The sequence below is a fragment of the Mustela nivalis genome, assembly GCF_964662115.1.
Source record: "Mustela nivalis genome assembly, chromosome: 14".
NCBI lineage: Eukaryota > Metazoa > Chordata > Mammalia > Carnivora > Mustelidae > Mustela > Mustela nivalis.
In genome coordinates, this window is record NC_139033.1 from 1,581,965 (window position 1) to 1,607,928 (window position 25,964).

The window sequence follows — 25,964 nt, forward strand, 5'->3', positions numbered from 1 at the left end:
AAGACTTCCAGTCAACGGGGGCACCTGGGGGACTCAGTCTGTTGAACTTCCAACTCTTGATCTTGGCTCAGGTCATGAACTTGGGGTCATGGGATGGGGCCCTGCATCTGGCCCTGTGCTCATTGTGGAGTCTGCTTGTACCTTCTCCCTCTGCTCCTCTCCCTACACTCTCTAAAATAAATTTTTTTAGGGGAGCCTTGGTGGCTCGGTTGGTTAAAGCCTCTGCCTTTGGCTCGGGTCATGGTCCCAGGCTCCTGGGATCAAACCCCACATCAGGCTCTCTGTTCAGCAGGGAGCAAGCTTCCCACCCACCTCCCCGCCTGCCTCTCTGCCTACTGGTGATCTCTGTCAAATTAACAAATAAAAAAATCTTTAAAAATTAATTAAAAAATAATTTTTTTGAAAAAATAAAAGGCTGCCATTCAACTGCAGACTATTGGTAGTTACGTTTATGGGGGGAGTCAAGTTATACACAGATTTTCAATGACAAGGGGCTCAGCACCAGTAACTTCAGAATTGTTCGATGTCAACTGTTTTAACACCACTGAACCATATACTTAAAAATGGCCAACTTTATATTATGTGTACAGCTGACCCTTGAACTCAGGTCAAAGAAGGGTCTGAAAGGCAGGGACGGAGGTCCACATGGCTAACTTCCAGCGGCTACACTGGGAGGCTGGTCCATGGCTCCAACAAAGGGGCTTTTCTTCCGAAGCCCAGGGAGGTCTGCCCAGAGCACGCTGGGCCGCAGTCACTACCCACGTAAAAGGCTGAGGACAGTGCCTGGCACATAGTAAGTGATTAATAAATACTGTTCACAGACATTCCACATAAGGAGTGTACAGCCAAAGAGGGAGGCTATGTCATGGAAACACTGTCAGGCTGGGGCTACACAAAGAGGAACGTAAACAACCTTTGGCTTCCAGAGGGCACCCATTTGTCTCCCAGGAAGTCTGGGTCTCAGCTTCCCCATCTGTAAAATGGGCTATGAACACGGCTTGGGGGCCTCCTGGCTGAAGTTCAGGCAATACTGGTGCCTATTACAAGCTTCCACTCCAGGCCCCCTGGGAAAGCTTCCAAAGAGAGGGAGGGAGGAAGAGAGAAAATGTAAGGGAATTTAACAAAACAAAACCAAAAAACCCCCACAATGCCATAGCTACAATCCACTTCCAACCCAGTGGTGACTTAAGCTAACATTGGGTCCACTATCTTCGGCTAGAAAGAAATAAAAGACTCTATTTGCTCAGGGGCTTGCTGACTTGACCTCACATGCAGGAATGCTGTAAACCCCCAGCCCCAATCGGCCCAGGTCCCCACCCCAGCCACTGGGCTAGGCTTGAGGTCAAGGTTAAGGAGCAGGAGGTTTCTCAAGACTGAGGGCCTTGTGAATTTTACAGAGTCTCTGCGGCCTTGATAATTAATGTGTCAGTGGGAGCCCTTTGATCATCTGCCCTCAGCAGACAAAAGGCAAAGGAAAGACTCTCTGGGGTGATGCAATTATCTGGGGTGGGGTGGGGAGAGGTTGTGCCTCTTTGTTTCCCACATAGAAGTCAGCCTTAGACTCTGGAGTCAGACAGGCCCCTTCCACCCAGGCTGTGTAACTCTGGGCAATTCATTCTACCTCTCTGATCCTCAGAGTCCCATTGGTAAAAACAGGATGAGGTCGTTGGAGGCTTTAACAAGGGGATCCAACCACGGCACACCGGCTGGCCAGTAGCAAATGCTCCATAATGGCAGTCGTTGTTCTATGAGGGTATGGGATGCCTGGAAAAACTCTCAATTTGGTTTCTTAACGACTGAGATTTTTACTCCCATTGCTTAACCTTTCTGACCCTCTCCTCTGTTGTAGGATGAAAGCCCTAGAGAGGATTATGAAGAAGATCTCCATTTTCACTGTAGCAAACACAATGGCACCAAATCCCTCTCTTCCCTACTGGCTCAAGCCAGCACCTCCCACTCCATTCATTCTTCCGGCCCTTGCCAGGGACCCCCAATGGGAGGCAGGCTTTGGCCTTTCAGGCACTGGGGAGACAACAGTGAAGGACCCTGACGTTGCAGTGCCACAATCCTCCACTGGGGGCGATCCTGCCCCCTTCCTCTCCTGGGGACATCCTCCTACATCTGCAGATGTGCCTTAGATTAACAGCACCTGGGGAGGGGAGCTCCTGCATCCATCAACTTACAGGACAGCTCCCTTCCACGACGAATTATCCAGTCCAAAATGCCAATAGCTCGAGGTTGAGAAACGCTATTCTTGGAGGGGGAAGCAGCAGAGAGTAAAGAAAATAACTACGTAGATTACATGGTAGATTGGAAGGTGGGAAGAGCTATGGAGAAAAAAGGGGACCTGGGCTGGGGATGCCAGGATGGGGATGGAGGAGGTGAGAAGCAGCTGGATATACTGATGATACTTCGCTGAGCAGGAGAGGAAGCTAGCAGCCAGAGATGAGGCTTTGAGCCTGAAGGATTAATCTGGAAGGATTAATAAGCAGTCCTACCCAGTGGTCTCTTTATATCCATTCTTAATTCTTTCTTAACTCTTCCCCCCAGCCTATCTCCTCCCTTTCTCAACATGGGCCAAGACAATTCTTTTTTTTTTTTTTTTTTTAAAGAGAGAGAACAAGCTGGGGTTGGGGGCAGAATGGGCAGGAGCAGATGGACAAAGCGAGTGAGACAATCCGGAACAGGCTACACACTGAGCACAGAGCCCAACATGGAGCTGGATCTCACATCCCTGAGATCATGACCTAAGCTAAAATCAAGAGTCAGATGCTTAACCGATTGAGACACCCAGGCATCCCTAGGACAATCTTTAAATATTAAACTTGGTGCCTCCAGTTCATTTCTCTATCCCCCCAATAGGGTTTCCAAATGCCCAGTAGGTGCCAACACTGAGCCAAAAGGTCCTACCATGACATGAGCCCTCCAGGTCCCCTTGCCTCTCCCCCAACCCTTCTCACCACCACCCAGTACCCCTGAACAACAACAACAACAACCAGGCTCTTGCCTCTCTCACCTGTCAGGAACCCATCACCCTCCCCCCTTTACTCCTGCCTGACACTGTTCCTCTTGAAGGCCTTAGTTTAGATGCCACCTCCTCCAAGAAGCCTTCCTGGACATTATCTGCTGGGCGAGGGGCCTCCTCAGGGCTTTCACACCGCCCTGTGCTTCCTCCACTGAAATGCTCATCTCATGGTTTGTAATTCCTGCCTCCTCTACCTGGCTGTGAGCTCTGTGAGAGTGGGCCAACCAGCCAGGTTTGCCTAGGACTGAGGGGTCCCCTAGGTACTTAGCCTGAGGGCTAAAATGGAAAATCCCAGACAAACCAAAGACAGTTGGTCACTCCAACTGTAACCTGATGCTTTGTAGAGTCTAGCCCAAGGTAAGCTCAATTCATGTTTGTTGACAGAATCGCAAGCAGGAAATCTACCTGTGTTTCCTAAATGGATGGATGAAGTTCATGATCAAGGATTTAATAATCCAAAACCATTGGATTTAATAATCCAAAACCACAGCCAGGCTTCTCAAACTCCCTGACCCCATTTCACTCTGATCTGAGCTCCAAGGTCCTATAAAAATCATAGAGTTTCTGCTCTTCCAGCCAGGGCCAAGATTCAAGGTCAGAATCCAGGCCCACCCTCCTGCCTGCACAGAAAGTGGGGGCCAAAAGTCACAGGCAAAGAGCCAGGACAGCAAGTCCAGAGACCTAATTCTTGTGGACCTAGAGGCCAGCCCACCCTGGGCAGCACTCAGCCTCCCCACCTCAGGGCCCCAGGTCCTCATTCTCATGCGGCCCGGCCCTGTTATCTGACCCTCCATCCAGGACAGCTGATCTCCCAGTCTTTCGGTGGTGGCCTGCAAAACTAGAAACTCGAAAATGCTTTGCAGGTTTTATTTCACTCTTTCTTTCGTGTTTTGTTTTTTTCCTTTTTCTGGGGCAATCAACACTCCATCCTTATCACACTCTAAAAAAGGGGCTAATCATGTCTTCTGGCCAAGCGGCCTCAGTGCCAAGACAAAAGCTGTTCGGGTTGTTCCTGCCCTTGGAGATCTGCAGCCCTCAGACAGGGGTGCACTGCACACCAGAAGCAATTCATTGCACTGGAAAGAGAGGCTTAAAAGAAGATGGGGGGGAGGGGAGGTTCTCTGTGCATGAGAGCCAAAGTGGTAGGTTTTGGGTGGGGACCCCTCCAAGTTAGGACAGACACAGGGGATCTGTCCATGGGACCCATGACTCACATTAACAGCAGAAAACAAAGATGAACCATTTAGTGAACTGTTGCACAATGAACACATACCTTCCAGGGCAAGACACAGAATGTGGCCGGCACCCCAGAAGCCCCTTCTGTGCTCCCTCACCACCCAAGGGAACTGCCACCCTGACAACTGTGGCCATTTTTTCCTCGCTTTTCTTTATGCTTTGACCTAAGGGAGCAGGCATCCCTCCACACTCACGTTTAGTTTCTATTTCAAGTTTTTATAATGGGGATTATATACTATAGGATCTTGTATGTCTGCCTTGTTTGCTTGGTATTATTATGTGTGTATGTGATCCATCCTTCTGAGGCCTGTAGCTGCACTTTCTTTCTACTTTCAACCTTTCTACTGCTGTGTGTTATTCTGTGGGGCGATGGAACTTCCTTTTACTGGTCCAGTCCACCAGAAAGGACAGCTGGGTAGCTTTTGTTTTTTTCACTATTATATTATTATATAAATATACACATTATTACATACATGTAGTCATATATTTGTCATAGCAGTTGAAGAAGTAGACAATACATACACACATCCTGATTATTGTTGAGTCTGTATCTCAAAGGGGATGAGCAGCTTGGAGACGGTCTCAAGCCACAGCAGTAAATACCGCCAGGTGGTTTACCAAAGCAGTTGTGCTAATTCATGCTCTCCCCCCAAGTCCAGCTGCGTATGAGAATCCTCAGCCCTCCTTTTTACATTTCAGTTAATAGCCCCAACCTTTTGCTGCCGCAAGTGGCAGGCTTGGAGTGTGAACACAGAAAGGGAGCTCAATACCTTCCTGACCACCCCCCTCCCACTCTCATCCAGAGCAGACAGCAGGGTAGAGGCGACACAGGCTAGTTAAATCGTCACACAGCGCTGTAATCCCAAGCCCTAAGGAACTGATCTGGAGTTTGGAGAGCTCATGGCAGGGGAGATCTGACCTGGTCTAAGGGTACCCCAGAGGAATTCTCAGAAGTAAGGTTTCAGCCAAGAACCAAAGGAGGACTTGCGGTTCTCCAGGTGGAGAAGGGTAGAAACAGAGAGGGAAAAGCATGCTGGGCAGCTGGCATAGTGTGTGCAAAGGCCCAGAGGTAGAAGGGAACAAGGTGAGTTTAAGGAGCTAGGGAGGGGTGCCTGGGTGGCTCAGTCGGTTAAGTGTCAGGCACTTGATTTTGGCTCAGGTCATGATCTCAGGGTTGTGAGGTCAAGTCCCACATGGGGCCCTGTACTGGGCATAGAGTCTGCTTACAGTTCTCTCTCACTGCGGCACCTGGGTGGCTCCATTGGCTAAGTGCCTGACTCTTGGTTTCAGTTCAGGTCATGAGCTCAGGGTCGTAAAATCAAGCCCTGCATCAGGTTCTGGGCTCAGTGGGAAGCCTGCTGGAGATTCTCCCCTTTTCCTCTGTCCCACGCCCCCACTCACACATACTCTCTCTAAAATAAATAAAATCTTTAAAAAAGTTTTTTAATGATTTTATTTATTTGACACGGAGATCACAAGTAGGCAGAGAGGCAGGCAGAGAGAGAGGAAGGGAAGCAGGCTCCCCACTGAGCAGAGAGCCCAATGCAGGGCTCCATCTCAGGACCCCAAGATCATGACCTGAGCCTAACACAGAGGCTTTAACCCACTGAGCCACCCAGGTGCCCCAGAAAATACTAAAAAAATTTTTAAAAAGGAGTTAAAGAAAAAAGGCCCAGAAAGCTGGGTCTAAACTCCATGGCAAAGGGGTCCTGGCACAGAGTGGGTGCTTGATACGCAGAAAGAATCCAACCATCTCCCCAGGCTGCTGGGGCTGCAGCTATACAGGAGAAGCTAAGCTTTGCTGAGTACCTACTCTGCGCCCCACACCTCCTTAGGAAGCAGGAGCTCCAAGGACCCCCGTGTTGGCAATGAGAACACTAAGACTCAGAGAGGTACAGTAACCTGCCCTCAGCACACAGCAGAGGGTGGGAGCCAAGACTGAATCCTCCTTCACCTGGAGGAATGGCCACTGAATTACCTTCTCAGCCTCTGCAGAGAAAGTTTTATACCAGGAAATCAATAATGTGAAGGAGGAAATCAGAGAACGTTAATAATCTCAGGCAGCAGAATGAACTCCTTCTAAATGGTCGTTCTCACCGAAGTCCATCCAATCCACAGAGCCTGTTAAAAATGGTGCAGCTCAGGGGGAAAAGTTCCTCCTGTGGCCATCCGAGGGGATGCTGAAAAACACTGCACATGACCCAGGTTTCTAGAACAATGGGCCGCTGTGTCTTTTGAGGTCATCCACAACGCAAGCACTCTACAGTATTTGCAAGAAAGGCTCCGTGTCCCCCTCCCTGGCGACACCCGGCTTTACAACATTGGTCCGAATGAACCCACAGACAAGCTTGGTTGGTCTGTCGTGTGCTTTAAAATCACCCAAATTTGTGGCCAACATTTACAATCAGGCGAATTTTGCATCAGACCTTGGAAACCTCTTAGAAGAAATAATCAAGAGACGTTGCCACCCAGGGCTCAGCACTCCTCAGCGATGGTGGGCAGGGACTAGAAGCAGGAGCCCCTGTAGACAAGGCACCTGGTCTCGGGTTCAGTGCAGTCCCTGTGCTCTGTCTCCCTCCTGTGGGACTCACCTACCCCTGGAGGGGTCTGGATATTCAACCCCTCCCTGCCCCTTTGAGTCATCGCAGCTTTTAGCTGGGGAAGTGATGTGTGCGGTGGGGTTTGCTGGGTAAGGAACAAGGCAATGGCTTTCAGCAGCCATCGCTGGAAGGGGAGTAACAGGTCCAAGGCTCACAGCGGTCACCAGGGTGTCCAGGCTGAGGATTCTGGTTAGGGGTGTCTCCCATCACCCTAACTACTCGCAGAGCTCCAGCCTGGCCTGTTATCAGCACGTCAGTAATGACCATCACCGTGGCAGCGCTGAGAAGAGCTAGCAGAAACCCCACCTGGCACATTTGATCTCATGTCAGCCTCGTCCTGCTGGTAAGGACTAGACAGGCTGCCAGGAAGTCATGTTAGTCTGACTGGCATTCGCCCTTCTTCAGTTAACTGGGTCCTGATTTCCTTTGAGGACCCACTTTTCACCCACTGTGGGTCTTCAGGGTTTAGGAAGCAGCGAAGAGTAGTCACCTGCCACAAGGCTCCAAGGGTCATGTGACTTAAGAGTGGAGCCATGATGACTGGTTCCAGGAGGCACCAAGGCTCACTTCCAGCCCTTACTGGAGCTGGTCTTGCAGCTGGCACAATGGTAACATGGCGCTACAGGGGCGCCTGGATGGCTCAGTCGGTTAAGTATCTGCCTTAGACTCAGGTCATGCTCCCCAAGTCCTGGGATTGAGCCCATGTCATTGGGCTCTCCACTCAGCAGGGAGGCTGCTTCTCCCTTTCTTTCTGCCCTCTGCTCCCCTTGCTTATGCTCTCTATCAGATAGGTAAGATCTTTAAAAGTAAATTTAAAAAATTAAAAAAAAAAAAAAGGAAACCTGGAGCTACTAATGGGCATTTGTGCTCAGAAGAAGATAACCAGAGCCAGTCTGAATAGAAAGCCCACACAGAGAAAAGGAGAGTCAAAAAACTGGGAGGAAGGAAGGAAGAGAGTGAGTGAGCAGTAACACTGTCGAGTGCCTGGATCCAGCCACACCTGAAGGTAGGATGCTAGTTACATGAAGCAATATATTCCCTTTATGTCCGAGAATAAGAGCGTAATGATATTTAAGTTGGGTTTTCTGTCTTTGACAAACACAAGAATCCTGATGAATATAAATACCATTATTAGTTTCCATTTTACATAAGTTACTGGAGGCTAAGGGGACTGAAGTAAATGACCCAAAGCCACACAGCTATGAATTGGTAGCATATGAATCTGAGATTTGCCCTAAACCTAAAGCAATCGGTTCAGAAATCTTAGAGGTCTCTTACTGAGCAGTCCCTGTGCCTCTAGGAGCTGAAAGTTGGGGGTTTTTAGGAACACCACATGTTCAGAGCTGCTGGTACATTGTGGTGTGCTGGGGAGCCAGGAAGGGAGGAAGGGAGGCTGCACCGAGATGAAAGATATCATTATTACTTAAATCAGTTCAGATGCCATAAGGAGAAAAATCAAAGCTTTCCGTGGCATTTCCCCAGTGCCATTTTTAATTCTATCTTATCAAAACACGGCTGAGATTTGTTTTTCAAAAAGAAAAAAAAAATCCTTTAATTAAAAAAAATTTCTCTAAAAAAAGTTAAAATAGCCCACAGGCCATCAGGTGACAATGGAAGGAAGACAGGGCATTTCAGCAACTTAAAGCAGATTAAAAAACTAATTTGTTGACTCTTTTTTCCAAAGCTCACCTCTCCCCTAGAAAGCTGTGTGTTTTGCATAATGAGGCTGAAATCCTGAAATCGCTGCTGTCCGCTCAGCTCCCTTTTGTTGGGATTTCAATGGGCTCCCACCTCATGTGGGGGTGCAGGGTTTTATCTTGTTGCTCTGACCAGGGTTTAATGGAATCATTTCACTCTCTGTGCTTAAAATCTTTACAAGGTGTTCCACTGCCGGAAGGATAAAAAGCAGAATGTATATGGGGCCCACAAGGCCCTGAGAATTGTCCACCTTCATCATGTACCATCATGTACCAGCCCCCCAAAACACACACTAAAAGCCCTAGTGTCCGTTTCATTGGTTCATACCACTCTCCTTCACACCCCAGGGACTTTGCACATGCTACTTCCCCTTTCTTCCCATTCTTCACCTGGTCAATCCTGCTCATCCTTCAGATACCAGATCATTTTCTCTGTCTCGATGCAGCCTTCTTTTCAAATGCCCTAACTTGTGCCCTCCCAGTATCAGACACTTCCCCTTCTGGCAGTTACTTGGAGTTGTAATTATATGCAGGAAACCATCTTGTTTTTTGTTGTTTGTTTGTTTGTTTGTTTGTTTTTCTCCATGGTCTTCACGGGGTTTGCACATAGTAAGTGCTCAATAAAAATTTGCTGGCAAACAAATGGATGAGCCTCAGTGGATGGGAGGGCATGGTATCAGCATGCCATGGGTTCTCTCAACACCTGCACTTCCTTTACTGCGTCCAAAGCAGTATACTCTCCCATCTTGTCTCAAATACTCTCCCATTTAAATGGGAGACTCTTGTCTCCAATACTTTCTCATCTTGTCTCAAAATCAGCTTGCACATTCACCTTCTGCTGTGTGTGGCACCCTAGGCATGAGACCATGCTGTGCAGAGAACAGAGCATGGGCTCTAGGGTTGGACCGATGTTCAAATCCCAGTTTTGCTACTCTAGGCTGTGACCCTCTAGATGTTTTTTCTTTCTTTTCCTTCTCTTCCTTCCCTTACTTCCTTCTGCCTTTCTTCCTTTCTGTTGGATGGCTTGTCAGTTGGAATCACCTCCCTGAGGTGCTCGGCTTGGCTGAACACAGAACCTGGAAGCTCATATGAGGTAGGCACCTAATAAAGGTATGTTGGATAAAGAATGGATGCCCACGTATGCTTTTGAATGGAAGAGAAAGCTCAAGTTCAAAAAGAAAGCCTTCCAGAGATGTCCCAGCTAGTTTGAGGTAGATGCAGAAATTGGCATACTCATCTCCCTACTGGTCCTGAGCAGAAGCCTATGGACACTTCAATGCTAGAAGGAATCTAAGTTATGCCCATTCAAGAAAATAACCTGTCTTCTGGGTGAGGTGATTATCACTGTGACTCACTTATATGTTGGGCATTATTTCACTGAGTCCTCCTTAACAATCCATCGTGGCAAGCATCACTGTTCCTGTTTAGCACATGGGTAAATGGACGCATTATGAGCTCAAACAACTTGCCGACGATCCCTCAGCTTGTGAGGGACAGAGATGAGATCTGGACACAAGACTGCTCACCTGTGCAGACCACGGTCTTGGTCCCCACTCCTGAGTTGGACCAGAGTTAGATAGGCTACCGGACATGTATAAAGACACTGCTGTACTCCTTGGAGGCTGTGGCATCTATGAGCCTGGCTCATCACTGAAGTCCATCGCGATGTCCTGTCCTGGTGGGCCTTCCTGCACGCCAGCCACCTGACAGCCAGAGCCCTGCATCTCAGTGCTCCTGCCAGCCGGGTTTCTGCAGGTGGCTGGCTCTTCGATGACACATACAAGGCAAACATCACAAGCCAGACACCAAGCACAGAAAGAGGGCCTTTGATTTTCGGCACCAACTTTAGCTCATCTGCAGGTGTTCCCATTTTACAGATGAGAACACTGATCCCAGAGATGGGACCACTAGCTGTTGTGAAGTGTCTGGCCTCTGATCCCAGATGTGCCTGTTTGCAAACAATGTTTATTTCCTGAGTGCCTACCATGTGCCAGATACTCTTCTAGGGGCAGGAAAATAGGTCACTTATTCAACACTGTCAGAAACGAGTTCCACATAAGTGAATTTTCGAACCCCTGAAGCATCAGACACAGAAAAGTGTATCAGTTTAACCATGGAATAGAAATATTTTATCCAATGAATTACTGTTGACCCTTCACCCTGCCTAATGAATGAGGTTCACCCGTTCTTCGTGCCATCACACAAGCCAACATTGTTGCTGTTCTAGAATACTGCATTACAGGGCATTACAGGGTTCTATAATGGGTTGCACGGTTCTGTAATATTGAGACGAGCAGTAGCTAATGGGATGGGGGGGGGGGATTTGACCCCTCTTCTAAACTCCCCCCTGGGCTGTGATTCTTTTATTTCCATGCTTAAAGACTTTATTTGTTAAGCAATCTCTATCCCTAAGGTGGGACTTGAACCTATGACCCCAAGATCAAAGTTGCCACATTCCACCACCTGAGGCAGCCAGGGGCCCCTTGTGCTCATGCTGAGAATCTTGTCATCTGTAGCCTCGTTCTCAGGCTGTCAGCTGCTGTTCCTGGCTGCAGTCTCTCTGCTTCCTCTACCATCCCACACATGTCCGATTTGCTCCCCCTAAGGGCTACAAGCCTGGAGAAGTCAGGCTGCTAAGCTTGTGCAAACTAAGAGTAAATGGGCTCTGAGTGAGAAGAAATGTTGGCTCTTTTCTGATGCGGACAGTGCAACCATTAAATGGGACGACCTTCCTGTTCTGATTTACATGTAGTTGAGTTCCCAAGAAGGGCCTGCAGTCATCACAGTGATAGACCTAACAGTCTGATTGCTCTAGAGATTCTAAATTTTCTCCTCATCTGAGACATGGGCATTTAAACTATAAAGAACCCAGGCCAGTGCCTTGTCAACAGGCACTTTGTGGGGGATTTACCCAGGCTCTCTTAATGCAGTAGGGCTCACCTTAGGGACAGTTCAAGAGACAGAGAAACCCAAGGAGTCTGCCATCTCCAGATGCTTCTACTGGGTTCATCATGGCCAATGTCATGTGGCCCCAGCTTCCTGGAGGTTCAGGGACTGACTCTGAAAAGCCAGAGCCCAGTGCTCACAGCCCCAGTCCCACGGGCATTTTCTGCATTTCACTGTCCCACTGGGGTACTCCTTGGTCATCCGCAGTAATCCAGGCCCACCCAGTGTGCAGCCTTGCCCCCAGACCCATGCTTGCCATCATTAGCGGGAGAGGGAAAGAGACTTACTCAAGGCCACAATGTCAGTGGGTGGCAGAGTGGGGACCCAGATCCCTCACTTCCCCTCTAGAGGGGCATACAGCTGTCCTCTTAGATTTCTAGGTATCAAGACCCCAGCCATCCGCTTTCCCACTAGCTGAATGGCCTTGGGATGTCCCTTCCTTTCTCTGGGTCTACATCACCCCAACCAAGAATTCCCCTAGCTCACAAAGTTATAAAGTCTCCAAAGGGGCTACCCTCTCCCTGACCCCCTGGAGGGAAGCCTCAGGCATCACCTGACCCACAGTGGTTCAGCCAAGTGCACGAACTTCTCGCCTCATCACTCTTGGCCAAAGCCCAGGACCCTGGCTGGCTTTTTAGCTCAGAAGTCAGCAATTTTTTTCTGTAAAGGATCTGATAGTAAATATTGTAGGCTATGCAGGCCATATGGGCTCTGTCACAACTACTCACCTCTGCAGTGAGAATTGGAAAGCAGTCATGATACATACACGAATGGCTGTGCTTGTGTTGCAATAAAATTTTATTTGTAAAAGCAGGCAGTAGACTAGACTCGGCTTGTGGGCCACCATTTACCAATCCCTGTTCTAAGTCATCCCAAGTGGGGTCTGACACCTCCTGTAGGACTAAGGTAATTAACTTTTCCTGGTTTGCATATGGGACTTTCCTGGTTTTAGCACTAAATCCTGCATTCTGAGAAATCTCACAGTTTTAGACAAAACAGGATGGTGATCACTCTATCTGCGATCCTGTGAGCCCTGCTTTCTTCCATCTCAGCATTGCTCTGGCTCCAACATTCAACTGTCTCCTCCACAGGGAGGAGGAGGAAGAGAAAGAAGAGGAGGAAGAACGGGCTACTGTTTATCGTGGCTTCCTGGGTGCCAGGCACCGTGTGAAGAGCTTGGTCAGCGTGACCTCCTGTGATCCTCTAAGAGCCAGAGACAGATGAAGCCACTCCCAGGAAGAGGCCAAGACTGGAGTAGATCCCAGTCTAATCTGCCTCCTCCTTCCTCTCCAAACTGTAAGCTCCTGAGGACAGAACTGGGGTCTCTCCCGTCGGTATCTTCAGCACCTAACACAGTATAATACTTAGAAGGTTCTGAGCAAATGCCGATCATTGATTTGAATGAGTATGCCCATGAATGAACGAATGAATGAATGAATGAATCATCCCTTCATCTAGACAGACATTTCCCACATCTATGACATGATTCATCCCTGCCTATCCAAACTCCAGGGGAGATAAGCTGAGAATGCCAAATATATGCTATGCCGTTCGTTCTGTAAAACAGGCCTGTGGCACTGGAGAGGCAATAGGACATCATAGTTGAAAAAATGGTCCCTGTCATCAGGTGATTGGGGCACAAACCTCAGCTAGGCCTCTTCTGGGCTGTGTGAAAGGACCAGCCAGCTCGCCTCTCCAAGCCTCCCAGGTTAAACAGAAGATAGTAACAGAACTGCTGGAGTTTGGGCCACGAGGCATGGAGGCATGGAGTTCGGTAAGCCCTCCAAAAACATTCACACATTATCATCATCATCACTGCTGCTGTCGGGATGAGCAGAAAGCAAGGAGGGGACAGGGGATATCCATGCTGAGGAAGCACAGGTGCTCACTCTCCAGCTCTGAATGAGCACCCAGGCCACACGGGAGGAAATGCACAGGCTGGTAAATGCGTCGGCTAGCTAGAAGCACAGTAATGGTGCATAACAAACAACCAGAAAAGTTTCTCCGGAACACACAGTAAGAAGCATTTCTCTCTCAAAAAAAAGAAGCATTTCTCTCTCACTAACCCTGCAACTGGTGGGGGCTTGGCTGAGCTATGCTCTTTATTGAAGTTCAAGCTCAGCGTAGTTGGATGCCTGTTCATTCTGGGGCCAGGCTGAGGGGGCTCTTCCCCTAGCCATGGCAGGAGCCCCTTGAGACCTAAGCTTGGAACGTACCTGAGGTCACTTCCGTCTTCTACTAAAGACCAAAGCCCGTCATGGGGCCAAACCGCCAGGGGCCTAAACCACCCCCGACCCCTTGAGTGAGAAAAATGCCAAGTCCCACAGTGAAGGGCAGGGGTGCAGGGAGGAGGGAGGAAGCAGGGCCAGGGATAGCTCCATCCCAATAGCAAAACACCAGCCACACCTTGGAAAGCACCCCCCCCCCACCAGCCCTGCCCTCCTCACCAGGTTCCTCTTCAGCCCCTTGGCCTCATCAGCATTTGGTCAAAATGTAGAAGAGACCCTGAGTGCTAACACTTGCAGTCCTGGGGGACCCCGTCCCCAACTTCCCAACATCTGGACCTGCTCCGGGGAGCCATTAATCTCGGGCAATTTCTTTCCTCACTTGATTTGTTTATTTAAGGAAAACAAGTTGTTCCTAATTAGAAGCACTGCTGGCGGGATGTTCAGTGCATCCTAGGCTGCCTATTTTCAGACCTTCTGCCTAAAATTACACCTGCACTCTTAACATCTGCGAGCATGTTTGACAACTGTCCCGCATGCAGGCTTTTGGCGAGAGAGGCTTGCAGTGCTGTGGGGGCCGAGGGAGCCAGGGGCAGGGGGTCCCTGAGCTTCAGAGCAAAGGCACTTGGAAAGATGCACAACAAGCTGCTCGTAGCTGGCACAAATCACCGAGTCAGCCCTTGGTGAGTGCACAGCCTGAACACCATCCTGACCCCAGGCATGGGGCAAGGAGTGGTTTTAAAGAGTCAGAGAGGTTTTCTGGTGGGATGTTCTCAGCTTACAACCCCCCACCAGTCTTGCACCTCCACGGACACTCAGACACACACACACACACATTCACAGAAGTCATTCTGTCCCATAGATAGGCCAATACACCGCAGGTGTGCACACACACACGCACAGGTGCACACGCTCAGAAACTCACACACAGGAGACATGCACTAATGTCACACTGCAACCCCCCCCACATAATCAGAGACATACGCACGTGGAGACACACTCCAGTGTGCACAGCAACCCAACACACTGGATACTAACACTCAGAAACACGCACCAAGAGATACAATCAAGTGTGCAAAGCTACACACAGGCACGCACAACCGGAGACACAGGTACATACACAGAGGTGCCCAGAAAGTTCAACACGTCATACACACAGGTATACGCCCCCCAAATACACGCAGTGACACAGAGACACCCACAAAGGTTACAAACAGGTCCCCGCACAGACACAGAGACAAGGGAGTGTGCAACATGGGCACAGAGAGATACAAAGGGATGCTGAAAAACAAATAGGCTGGAAGCACATACCACAAGTTCACGCTCACCGTATTGCACACGCATGCAGGCACTCACACACACCCACACAGCTGCCAAAGCAGGCGCCCAGACAGGCCTGCCCAGCCTCTCCAATACAGGATGTGCCACGCGGAGCCCCCCAGACACATGGGTGGAGCCGAGCAGCTGTGTGCCTCCCTGACACAGACACACATCCAACTCACAGATACAACCGCTGGACACGCACAAGCTCGTATCCAAGCTCATATCCACTTGCTCTGACTCACCGACGCACACATTCCCCTGAAAACACACAAGCACACACTCAAAAATCCACAAGCAGTCTCACAAGTGCATACCCAGACTGACCCTATTCACATGTGTGCACACACGCGTGCGATTTTTATGTAAGTCAGACTCCTCTGAACATGTGTGCACGGACCTGCATGAGAATGCACTCATTTACACACATCCACCTGCACACACTCACAACCTACTCTACCGAGACAGCAAACCGTTCATTTTCTGAATACCCAAAGTCAGGCCACAGATGAGCCAGCACCTGGCCAAACTGCTTCTGTCCCACCTCCAACTGCCTGCACTCTACCTCAAACCAGATATGGTCTGCCCCTTCACCATGGACTCGGGGTGAACCCTGGTTTTGGGAGAGGACCCAGAGGTCCCAAGCCTCAGAACCACTCAAAAATAAATAAGATGGACCAAAATCTACTGCCTTTCCCCACCATCCTGGCAAACCCTCTTCCTTACCCCAAACACACACACACACACACACACACACACACACACGCACATGTGCAGCACAGGGCACTTTCCCCAGCACAGCTGTTCCTCAGGAACAGCAGCTCTGCCCCCTCCAACTGCCAACAGCAGCTCTGCCTGCTCCAACAGCCTCAGCAGCCTGGGTGCCCGACGCCCAGACATACTGAACTTCTCGGTCCTGGGTCCCTACACTGCCGTGAAGTTGAAGCCATGGAGACAGCTTACCTCCACCTTCTGTTGTCATGGCGACGTGGCAGCTGGGCGCCTCCAGCCCTCCCTGCCTGCCCTGAGCTCCTCTCTAGAGCTGCTGGCCCAGCAGAGCTTTTATGGAGGAAGCATCGAGGGGGCGGGGACTTCAGGTGTCAGTTGATTGGAGAGAACAAGGGCCCTGCCTCCCAGCCAGGATCACCTGGTGCTCAGATGGGACAGGAGAGAGCCTCCCTGGGGAAAACAGCCCCCACAGGCTCCCACACACTCGCTGGAAACAGACAGCCCCACTCCTGCATACCCGTGTCGGAGGAGACCCAGTCTTCACCAGATTGTACCATAACCACTTTCCAAGCACCAGCCCCCTGCCCCCCCAACACTCTTCCTAACAAGAACTGTGAACTCCGCATCTTAACAGAGGCCCGCCCATGCCCTCGAAACATTCAACTGTACTACGGGATTCTGAAAATCTCTGTGATGATCACTCAGGGCATTAGAGTGTCTGAACTGGGACCTCTGAAGACACATGAAACCTCTTCATTTTGCAGAAGGAGCAACTAGAGCCCAGAGAGGTCTAGCAATTTGCCCAAGTCACATAGCACATTGACAGAAGGCTTGACGCTCAGTCTTCCGACCCAGAGATGAGGTTTCCCCAGGACATCAAGCGCCAGCCTCTGACCTCCAGTCTCAGCAGTAGAGGGAAGCAGCTCCTAGCTAGGCCCCAGGTCAGAATCCTAAGCAAGGGCAGAAGGTCCTGAGACTCCTACCTCATCACTCGAGAACCGTCCCAGAACCACACAGCAATGTATTATTCCCCAGAGGCAAATGCCCAGCCCAAGTAGGACCAGCGGATTATTTCTAACCTTCAGGTCATGGTCAGAGGCATTTCCACTACATGCCTTCCTGACCAACTTGTCCATCCAGATGGCCCCAACTCTAGGCTGTATCCCCTGCAAGAAAGCCCCATACATCTAGGAGTCTGTGACCACAGGGATGGCTCCCAAATGGTCCTCAGAGACCAGGTGGCCTTTTGGGAGCAGGCTTTTCATTAGGAGGGAGAGAAATCTGGCCAAACTCATGAGTTCTATGTTTGGGCTCTGCAGAGCCTCTAGGGACCTGGAGAGTGTGGGGACTACCGACAGCCCAAGCTGCAGATGAGGACAGTGCGAGCCTCTATCCAGCTGTCCATTCCAGCCCCTTTACCGCACAAAGTTCATCCCTCCCCAGGCTCTGAATGCTCTTATTCAGCGGCCCAGGTAACTTCCCCAAATCTTTGGCTCATCTCAGGAGCTGCAGGTAATGGGAGATGATCCCCACCTCTCCTAGCGTCTCTGCCAAGGAGCTGAGTGGACCCCTGTGATGCCACTTGGGGCTGCGGGAAGAGCTTGGATCCAGGAGGTCTGGGAGAGGGGGCCAGGCCTCATTTCTCTCTCCCCCTCCTGACACACACACACACACACACACACACACACACACACACACACACACCGGCGGGAATGGGCAGAAGCAAGGCTGCAAAGCACACAGCCCTTCCCCTGGGCAGCCCTGGAAGCCGCATGCACCCCAGCACCACCACGACAAGCACCTCCTGAAGCCAACTTGAAAATAGGACCGTCTCTTTCTCTCCCGAACTGTGAACAGGCCGAATATGGGGAAATTCATCAATTCAATTAAAGGGGCCTACTGCCTCCAAACACCCCACCCCCCACCCCCGGCCCGGCTCAGCCTGAGAAGCCTCGAGTGCCTGCCTTTGGGGACCCAGCGGGATTGCCCGCAGGAAGGACGCATGGATGAGCCTGAACGTCCCACCCTCTGCCAGAGGAGAGAAAGTTTGTCATTTACCCGGGCGCTGGGCTGTCACCACTCCGGGTTCCTTCCTCACCCGGCTCCGGGTGTTGAGCCCCCAGCCTGCGGGGAAGCGGCTGGACCTGGAAGCCCCGATTGGGGGTAGGAATCGTTTGGCGGAAGCTCGGCCGCCCCGCTCCCCCTCCGGAGCCCTTCTACCCGGCCCTGCCGCCTCGACCCTTACCTGAGGGGGGGGGTCTCGGCCACTTGCAAACTCTGCCAGCGGAGCCCAGCAGGCGCCGGGGTCTCCCTCGGTGACTCGCGCGTCCCCCTCGGCGCGCCCGCTCCGTGGGCGCCTTCCCCGCTGCCAGCCGCTGCAGTGGCATCCAGCAAAGCCGACTCGGGATCGCCTTTCTCGCCACCAAGCCTGCTCCGGGCCGGGTCCGGGGCGGGGGTGGGGGGGGGCTGCTTTTCGGGGCTGGCGCAGGGGGCCACCCTGCGCGCGGCCAGCGGGAAAGTGCAAGAGTGTGCGTTCTGGATTGCAGCAGCGGCGACAGCGGCGGCCGGGGACGAGGAGGCGGTGGCGACGCCAGCCGGCGAGCCGGGGAGGCGGGCGGCGGCGCGAAGTGGAAGCCCGGTTCCCGCGAGCCTGGCGCCCGGGCGGGCTGGCGGGCGGGCGGGCGGCACTGCGGGTGCCCCGCGCCGCGACGAGGCCCCGCGCGCGCGCGGCCACCCAGCCGGGGGATGGCGAGGCCGGGGCGCGGCGGGCGCGGGCGGCGGCTGGGCGCCGGGCTCCGGCCGCCTTGCCTCGCGCTCGCCGCCTCGCGCGCTGCCTCGCTCGCTGCCCGGACTTCCCGTCTCCCGCCCGAGCTCCCCGCGCCGCCGCCGCCAGCAGCGCGCCTCAACCGGGCGCGCTCCTCGCGCGGAGCCACAGCGCTGCCCCCGCTTAACTCCTTACGTGCCACCTGGCCCTCCTGCAGCCGTCCGCGGAGCCAGGCCACTCGCCGCCAGGTAGGCCTCCCGGCCTCGCTTTGCTCATCTCTAAAATGGGCTCGCGGCCCGGCTCTGGGGAGTCGGGTAGAGAATTAACGGAGCGGATTAGTGATGCAAAGTGCCATGCGGCGGGCATTAAGGAAGTGCTCGATAAATGGCAAAGGATTGGCTGCTTCTGCTGCTACTGCTGCTGCTGCTGTGCTGCTGTGCTGCTGTGCTGGGTTAGCAGGTTACCTTGCAGAGTAAACACCCTGAAAAGGGCGGTTTGGTTTGTTAGTGTTTACTTTGTTCTTTTTAACAGGAAATAGGTTTAAGCTGTGTGACCCTGGGCTAGTCATTTACCCTCTCTGAGCCTGTTGCAGAAGATTTCCCTCTGCGCTGTGTGACCTTGGGTCTCAGCACCCCCTCTGAACCTCTTGTAGTAGCCTCATCTGTAAAGTGGGGGATGATCGATGTGGCTCACCTTCAAAGGACCTCCTGCAAATCTCTGGAAAGGGAGCTGCTCTCAAGAGAACCACCATGGAGCCAGTCTCCTAAATGCCAGGCACCTGGCCAGGGTAGTTCCAAACACATCACCTCATTAAGTTATGGAAACAACCCTAAGAGGCAACTTGTTTCTTTTCTTTTCTTTTTTTAAGATTTTTTTATTTCTTCATGTAACAGAGAGAGAGATCACAAGTAGGCAGAGAGGCAGGCAGAGAGAGAGGGGAAAGCAGACTCCCTGCTATGCAGAGAGCCCGATGTGGGGCTAGATCATGACCTGAGCTGAAGCCAGAGGATTAACCCGCTGAGCCACCCAGGCCTCCCGAGGCAACTTGTTTCAACTCCCCTTCGCAGATGAGAGATTTGGCACCCCAGGATGTTAAGTTCACCCAAGTTAGCATGCTTACAGAGGATTGGAGCTGGACCCCAGGACCTTCTGACTCCCAAACCAGTACTGTTAAGCTGGGGATTGAAGGAGAAGCCCTAATGTGGGCCAACCTTTGTTGAGGCTAGCAACCAGAATTTGCATCTGCATTTCTTTAATTAGAACATGTTGTATTTCCAATTATAAAATTAATTCTGGTCTAATGTAGGTATTTCAGAAAATACTAAAATATAGGAAGGAAAGCAAATCAACCCTATTCCTACCATCCAGAGGTAATGATGAAGATCTTGATGTAGTTCCCCCACTCTTTTTTCTATACCCACATGTAAAGGCAGTTCGCATAAAGCGAATAATCCCAAGCACACCATTCCAATCAGGAGATAGGAGGGGTCTGGCAGATGCAATTCATGAACCCCTTGCTGAGGCTGGACCCCCAGCTGCCCCCAGCTTCAACAATCCCAGATGACAGTTACCCTACCACTAGTCCAATAGAAACCCTACCAGGTTGGGGACTTGTGCATTTCACCCAGTTACCATTGGACAAACTCTGCTCTGATGCTTTCCCTTCTCCCACTGTTCCTGTGTCTTTTAGAAGACCAAATCATTCCTTTGCCTGGAGTACAGAGACTACAGATGTCACACACACCTTCCAGGCTGCCCAACCCCATCAGGAACAAAGCATTCCCAGAGTGAAGACCCCAGGAGGACAGAGGCAGTGCTACGGCTTAAAGGTGCAAGCAATCTGGGTTCAAATCTGTGCTCTGTCTCAAGCAGCTGTCACCTCTCTGAGTCTCTGTTTCACATCTATAACATGGGGCAGAAAGAACACCAACCCTCTGGAGTCGTGAGGCTTACACAAGACGAAGACCAGTAAATACTCAACTCATAGCAGCTATTGCTTTTCATTAGCGAGGAGAAGTGATCTGAATAACACTAATACTGATTGTCAACAACTGTTGAGTCCTTGCAAAATGCAGACACAATTCCCATTAATTCCTAACAACAACTTCAGGTGATCGGTATTAGGACTTGGTCCATTGAGAGATGGGGAAACTGAGGCCCAGAGAGATGAAATCCTCTGTCCGAGGGTACATAGTAAGCTCACAGTAGAGGTTGGGTTAAATGCCAGCTCTTCTGGCCCCTGAGGCCCAATCACCAGCACAATTCCAAATGGTACCTTTCCCATGTCCTCCTCGTCCCTCCCCAGCTCAGAACCCTCTTGCTCTGTCTGGGGAACAAACCTCCTCCTGGGAGTGATCTGAGTGATCTAGGGACTGACACCTGGCTATGGAGCCCCCTGCAAGGTGCTGGGGATCTGAGAACAGAGCTATTAATCTCCAGCAGCCAACGCCAATCCCCAACGCCCCCTCAGGCATAGGCATTGGGCTCATGGAGAAATGGAAAAAGCCCCAGGCTGGGACTCAAGCAGGTGAAATTCAAATGTTAGGCAAGTGTCCTGCATTGGTTACTCCCCCTTTCGAGTCCACTTCATCAGCCACAAAAGGATGAATAATGTTTTCCCTGCCTACTTCCTAGGGTTGTTGGGAAAATTATGGATTGGAAAACACCTTGAGGGTAGAACCATGTATAAATACACAGCTGTGATGTTAGAGTCATCACAGGCATCACCATACAAGCAGTACAACAGAGCATCGTGACATTCTGTAGCCGTGGAAACTGGGGGCTCTGGAGACAGGATTGTTTTCCCCCATATAATGTCCACCATGTGGAGGGAGGGGGCTGATTCTGCTTTTTCTTCCCATGCCTAATTCTTGGGGTTGCCAGGGCACCATCCAAACACTGTGTAACCCCCTTGCTGGTCTTTGAAACCAAGAGATTGAGATTCGCTATAAAGAGTAAGGAGTAGGGGCTCCTGGGTGGCTCAGTGGGTTAAGCCTCTGCCTTCAGCTCAGGTCATGATCTCAAGGCCCTGGGATTGGGCTCACTGCTGACCAGGGAGCCTGCTTCCCCCTCTCTCTGCCTGCCCCTCTGCCTACTTGTGATCTGTCAAATAAATAAAAATTTTTTAAAAGATTTTATTTACTTATTTGTCAGAGAGAGAGAGAGAGAGCACACAAGCAGGCAGAGGCAGAGAGAGAAGCAGGCTCCCTGCCGAGCAAGGAGCCCGATGCGGGACTCGATTCCAGGACCTTGGGATCATGACCTGAGCCGAAGGCAGCGGCTTAACCAACTGAGACACCTAGGTGTCCTGAAATAAATACATAAAATCTTAAAAAAAAAAAAGTAAGGAGTAAAGTTTTAGGATTTTTGTCTAAACCACACAGTCAGTTTGGGCAGAATGAGACATTGGACAAACTAATTTTTGCTAAGGTCCTGCTCTGAGCGGGTCCTTGGCCTGGCCCTCTTTTGGGTATCAGGTTTCTGAGCCTCTTCCTCTCTCTGCTCTCGCTATTTCAGCACAGAATCTTACTGTTTCTTGGCCCAAGTCTGCTGCAGGACTCACGGAGGAGAGTGAAGAAACAAAGCCATCTTTGAAATCAATTATAAAGACCAAAACAATGATGTAAGAGAGCTTCTGTGAGTAAGTGACATAACAACTCCAAGCTACGTTAGTAGAACAAGTCACCAACCAGTACATCCCTGTCTTTGAACCACAGCGTCTAAAAATAGTATTTGCTGTAATTTCCTGAGTAGCTGGTATAAATGGAAAGAGTGTTAGAGTAGTGAGTGAGCTGTGTTGGGTGGTAACTAACTCCCCTTTGATGGTAGTTTTCTTTTTCTTTTTTAATGTCGTTTATTTTTTTTATTTGACAGAGAGAGAACACAAGCAGGGGGAGCATCAGAGCGAGAGGGAGAAGCAGGCTCCCTGAGAAGCCGGAAGCCCAACACTGGGGCTTGGTGTGGGGAGTCCCAGCTCATGACCTGAGCCAAAGGAGTCTGCCAGGAATCTCTCTCTGCTCCCCAGCCCCTCCATTCAGAATCCTCCTGTGATTTCCCCCCCACACACACACCCCCCGCCCCGCCCCAGCCCCACCCGTCTGATGGGGGCTGGTCTGCCATGCAGAATCCCAGAGTCCAAGGGCTGTGTCTTTCAACCATTCCTCTGTCCCTGGCACTCACTCAAGACAGCGCTCTGCACACAGTAGGCTGTGTTAGTCTGCTTGGGCTTCTGTAACAAAAACACTGAAGACTGGGTGGTCTATAAGCAACGGAAATTTATTTCCCACAGTATAGGGGGCCGGGAAATGCAAGACCAAGGTGCCAATGGATTCGGTGTCTGGTGAGAGCGCACCTCCTGGTTTGCAGACAGCCATTTTCTTGCTGTGTCCTCTTAGGGTGGACGGGGCTGAGGGATTTCTCTTTGGGTCTCATTTGTAAGGGCAAGGATCCTATTCATAGGACTTCCACCCAGGTAACCTATTCACCTTCCCAAGGCCTCACCTCCTCCTACTATCACCTTAGGGGTGAGGTTTTAATGTACGAATTCTGGAGGGACACATTCGGTCTAGAGCACAGGTGCTCTGAAAGAAATGAATGAATTAATAAAACTGTCCAGTATTGCCACAGATATATACAGGTGAAAAGAAAATCTGGTGTGATCCGGAGAGTTCACTCATTAAAAATTCAGTAAAAGAGGCAAAGGTATGTAAAAGTAGAAGAATGTGTACTGCAGTACCTTTTAATGGCAGAACGCCAGAAAGAATCCAAATGCCCAACAAGCGAGAGAACAGAGGGACCAATTCCAGTATATTCTTAAAGGGAAGGTACCACACGGCCGTGAAAAGTAATGAACTAGAACTCTATGCATCAGCTTGGATAAATCTCAGAAATTAGAGCATTGAGTAAAAAAGCCAAAAAGCTGGCTGCAAGATAATAAATAAGCTAATTGCAAAAGGACACATACATAATACTAGTTAATAAAATTCAGAACTATGGAAGACAATTCAGTATATTTTTATGAGCACCTACATGTACAGTAAAAGCAGAGAAACTGTGAATACCAAGTTCAGGAGAGAGTTTATGGCTGTGGGGGGAGAAAGGGGGCAGCAAAGATCCCAGAGCACTTTCATTGTGTCTTTAATGTTCTACTTCTGATGCCGTTTGGTGGATACATAGTTTTATTGTTTTTTGGATTTTCTATTGTATGCCTGAAATATTTTATTTTATTTTTTATTTTTATTATTTTTTAAGATTTTATTTATTTGATGGAGAGATCACAAGTAGGTGAGGAGGCAGGCAGGGGGTGGGGGGAAGGAGCAGGCTCCCTGCGGAGCAGCCCCAAATGGGCTTGATCCCAGGACCCTGACATCATGACCTGAGCTGAAGGCAGAGGCTTAACCCACTGAGTCACCTAGGTGCCCCTGTATGCCTGAAATATTTTATTAAAGAAAAAAAACCCAAGCTAGCTCTTGAGAGTGAAGGCCTAATTCCTATCTCCATTCAGATATTTGCTATGTGTCTCGAACAAGGGATTTAATCTCTGAGCTTCGGTTTCCTCAACATTACAATAGGGATAATAAATCTTGGAAGAATTAAGTGACATCATGGGTGTAAATTGCTTAAAGCAGTGGAAGTATTCAACAAATGGTAACTATTCATATCATAATTAATTATCAATAGCAGTTAGTTTCAAATTATTTGAAAACTGGAGACATCCAAGAAGATCAGCCATTTTAAAAAAGATTTTATTGTTAAGTAATCTCTACACCCAACATGGGGCTTGAACTTAAAACCCTGAGATCAAGAGTCACATGCTGCACCGACTGAGTCAGCCATGCACACCCAAGATCAACCACTTCTAACCTGTCTTCACAGATGACACCCCAAGACTTGAGAGGTTGGGAAGTTGTCTGAGGTCATGGGGGGCATGGGAGGCAGCACTGAGGATGGGAGGTGTGCAGAGGACCCCCCTCTGGGTAAGGTGCTGAGCAGGTCTCTGTTCCAAAGTGCTTCCCTCAAAACCTCACTTCCTTCTAGGGAGCCAACAATGGTCACATGGGGACCTACTAAAACAGGGACACAGGTCCTAGAGGTACCCGGACAGGTTTTAATGTGGCTTCCTAATCCCAAGGCCTATTTATGTCACCATGAAAGAGATGGAGAAGAATAATGTCACAAGGGCATCCCTTTCTATTTTATATAACTATATTTTTTAATATTTTAATTATTTATTTGTCACAGAGATATCACAAGTAGGCAGAGAGGCAGGCAGAAAGAAAGGGGGAAGCAGGCTCCCCACTGAGCAGAGAGCCTGATTCGGGGCTCCACCCCAGGACCCTGAGATCATGACCCAAGCCAAAGGCAGAGGCCCAAACCACTGAGCCACCCAGTTGCCCCCTATTTTATATTTTTTTAGTAAAAAATCTGATGCCTAACACACAGAGGCATATATCTTCACATAAATACACAAATTCAAATGCACTGTTTGTTAATAGCCCCAAACTGGAGACAACACAAATGTCCATCCATGGAGGAATGGACAGCGTTGCACTCTTTCTGCAGGATAATACTCTCCGGCAGAGAATGAACACACTACTGCTATCAGGACCACACAGACGAATGTCCCAAACAGTGTGGATGAAACAAACCAGACCCAAAGCTTTTACTTGCTGATATTTACATGAAGTTCAGCACTGGCAAAACTAACCAGGAGGCTAGATGTCAGAGTAGTGGTTGTGCTTCAGTGAGAGGTTGGAAGTGGGCTGGGGGGGCCATCCGGGAATGGATAGTGTTGCGTTGGTTGGTCTGGGTCTTGGTTCCCAGGATGTGTTCTTCGTGAGAATGCATAAGCTATACTCTTATAGCTTTTACATTTATGGCCATATATTACACTTCAATTAAAATATTGTTTAATATAAAAAAAACTTGCCAATTGCAGTATTTTAACCACTATTAGTTACTGATTGTTTATGCGACATCACGGATGGAGTCATATGATATAGAGGGCAATTGTGGGCCTCTCAGTTAGCAACTTCTCCGAAGCCTTGACCTTGAACGGTACCAGCTGAAACCAGCTTTCGTTTCAGGCTCACTGAAAGGGGGGATTGTCTACTGAGGACCCAGCCAGGTGGAGACAAGGGCCATTACTTAGGACATCTGATCCAGAGAGACAGGCAAATTATCTGATTTGGCAGTTTCCTGGGATCAGATGCCCCAGATAATGGTCAAACTGCCATGGAGACACCACACACCCCAGCCAAAATACCCACCAGGTGGACTCTTCTCCTGGAGCCCTAATTGTGAGCGGAGCGCAGAGAGAGGCCTGTGCCACCCCGGGGTTTCCATTCTGCAAGAGGAGCCAAAGGAGCTCTTCCAGAATCTGCATAGGCGCCAGAAAGGTAAGGCCATCTGGTCCCAGCAGCG

The 25,964-nt window shown here is 50.1% G+C and overlaps 1 protein-coding gene and 1 long non-coding RNA gene across 6 annotated transcripts in view; one reads left to right on the top strand and one right to left on the bottom strand.

The window, feature by feature from the left end:
- The window catches only part of WSCD2 (WSC domain containing 2), a 116,493-nt gene extending 98,060 nt beyond the window's left edge, over nucleotides 1-18,433 (bottom strand). The window contains exon 1 of one of the 3 annotated variants that reach the window (XM_082700103.1): nucleotides 18,018-18,433. The gene's annotated coding sequence lies outside the window, so the exon portion shown is untranslated. Of the gene's footprint in view, nucleotides 1-16,012; nucleotides 16,088-18,017 lie in introns of those variants that run through there. The other 2 variants (XM_082700104.1, XM_082700102.1) reach the window with 2 other exon arrangements.
- A 176-nt stretch (nucleotides 18,434-18,609) lies between these two features.
- LOC309848480 lies at nucleotides 18,610-23,760 on the top strand. 3 transcript variants are annotated; one of them, XR_014303066.1, is made up of 3 exons: nucleotides 18,610-18,790; nucleotides 22,059-22,182; nucleotides 22,416-23,760. It is a non-coding gene; the product is annotated as an uncharacterized lncRNA (long non-coding RNA). The 3 variants fall into 3 exon arrangements; XR_014303067.1 differs by having other exon boundaries at nucleotides 22,059-22,178; XR_014303068.1 differs by having other exon boundaries at nucleotides 22,059-22,164.
- The last annotated feature ends 2,204 nt before the right edge of the window (nucleotides 23,761-25,964 follow it).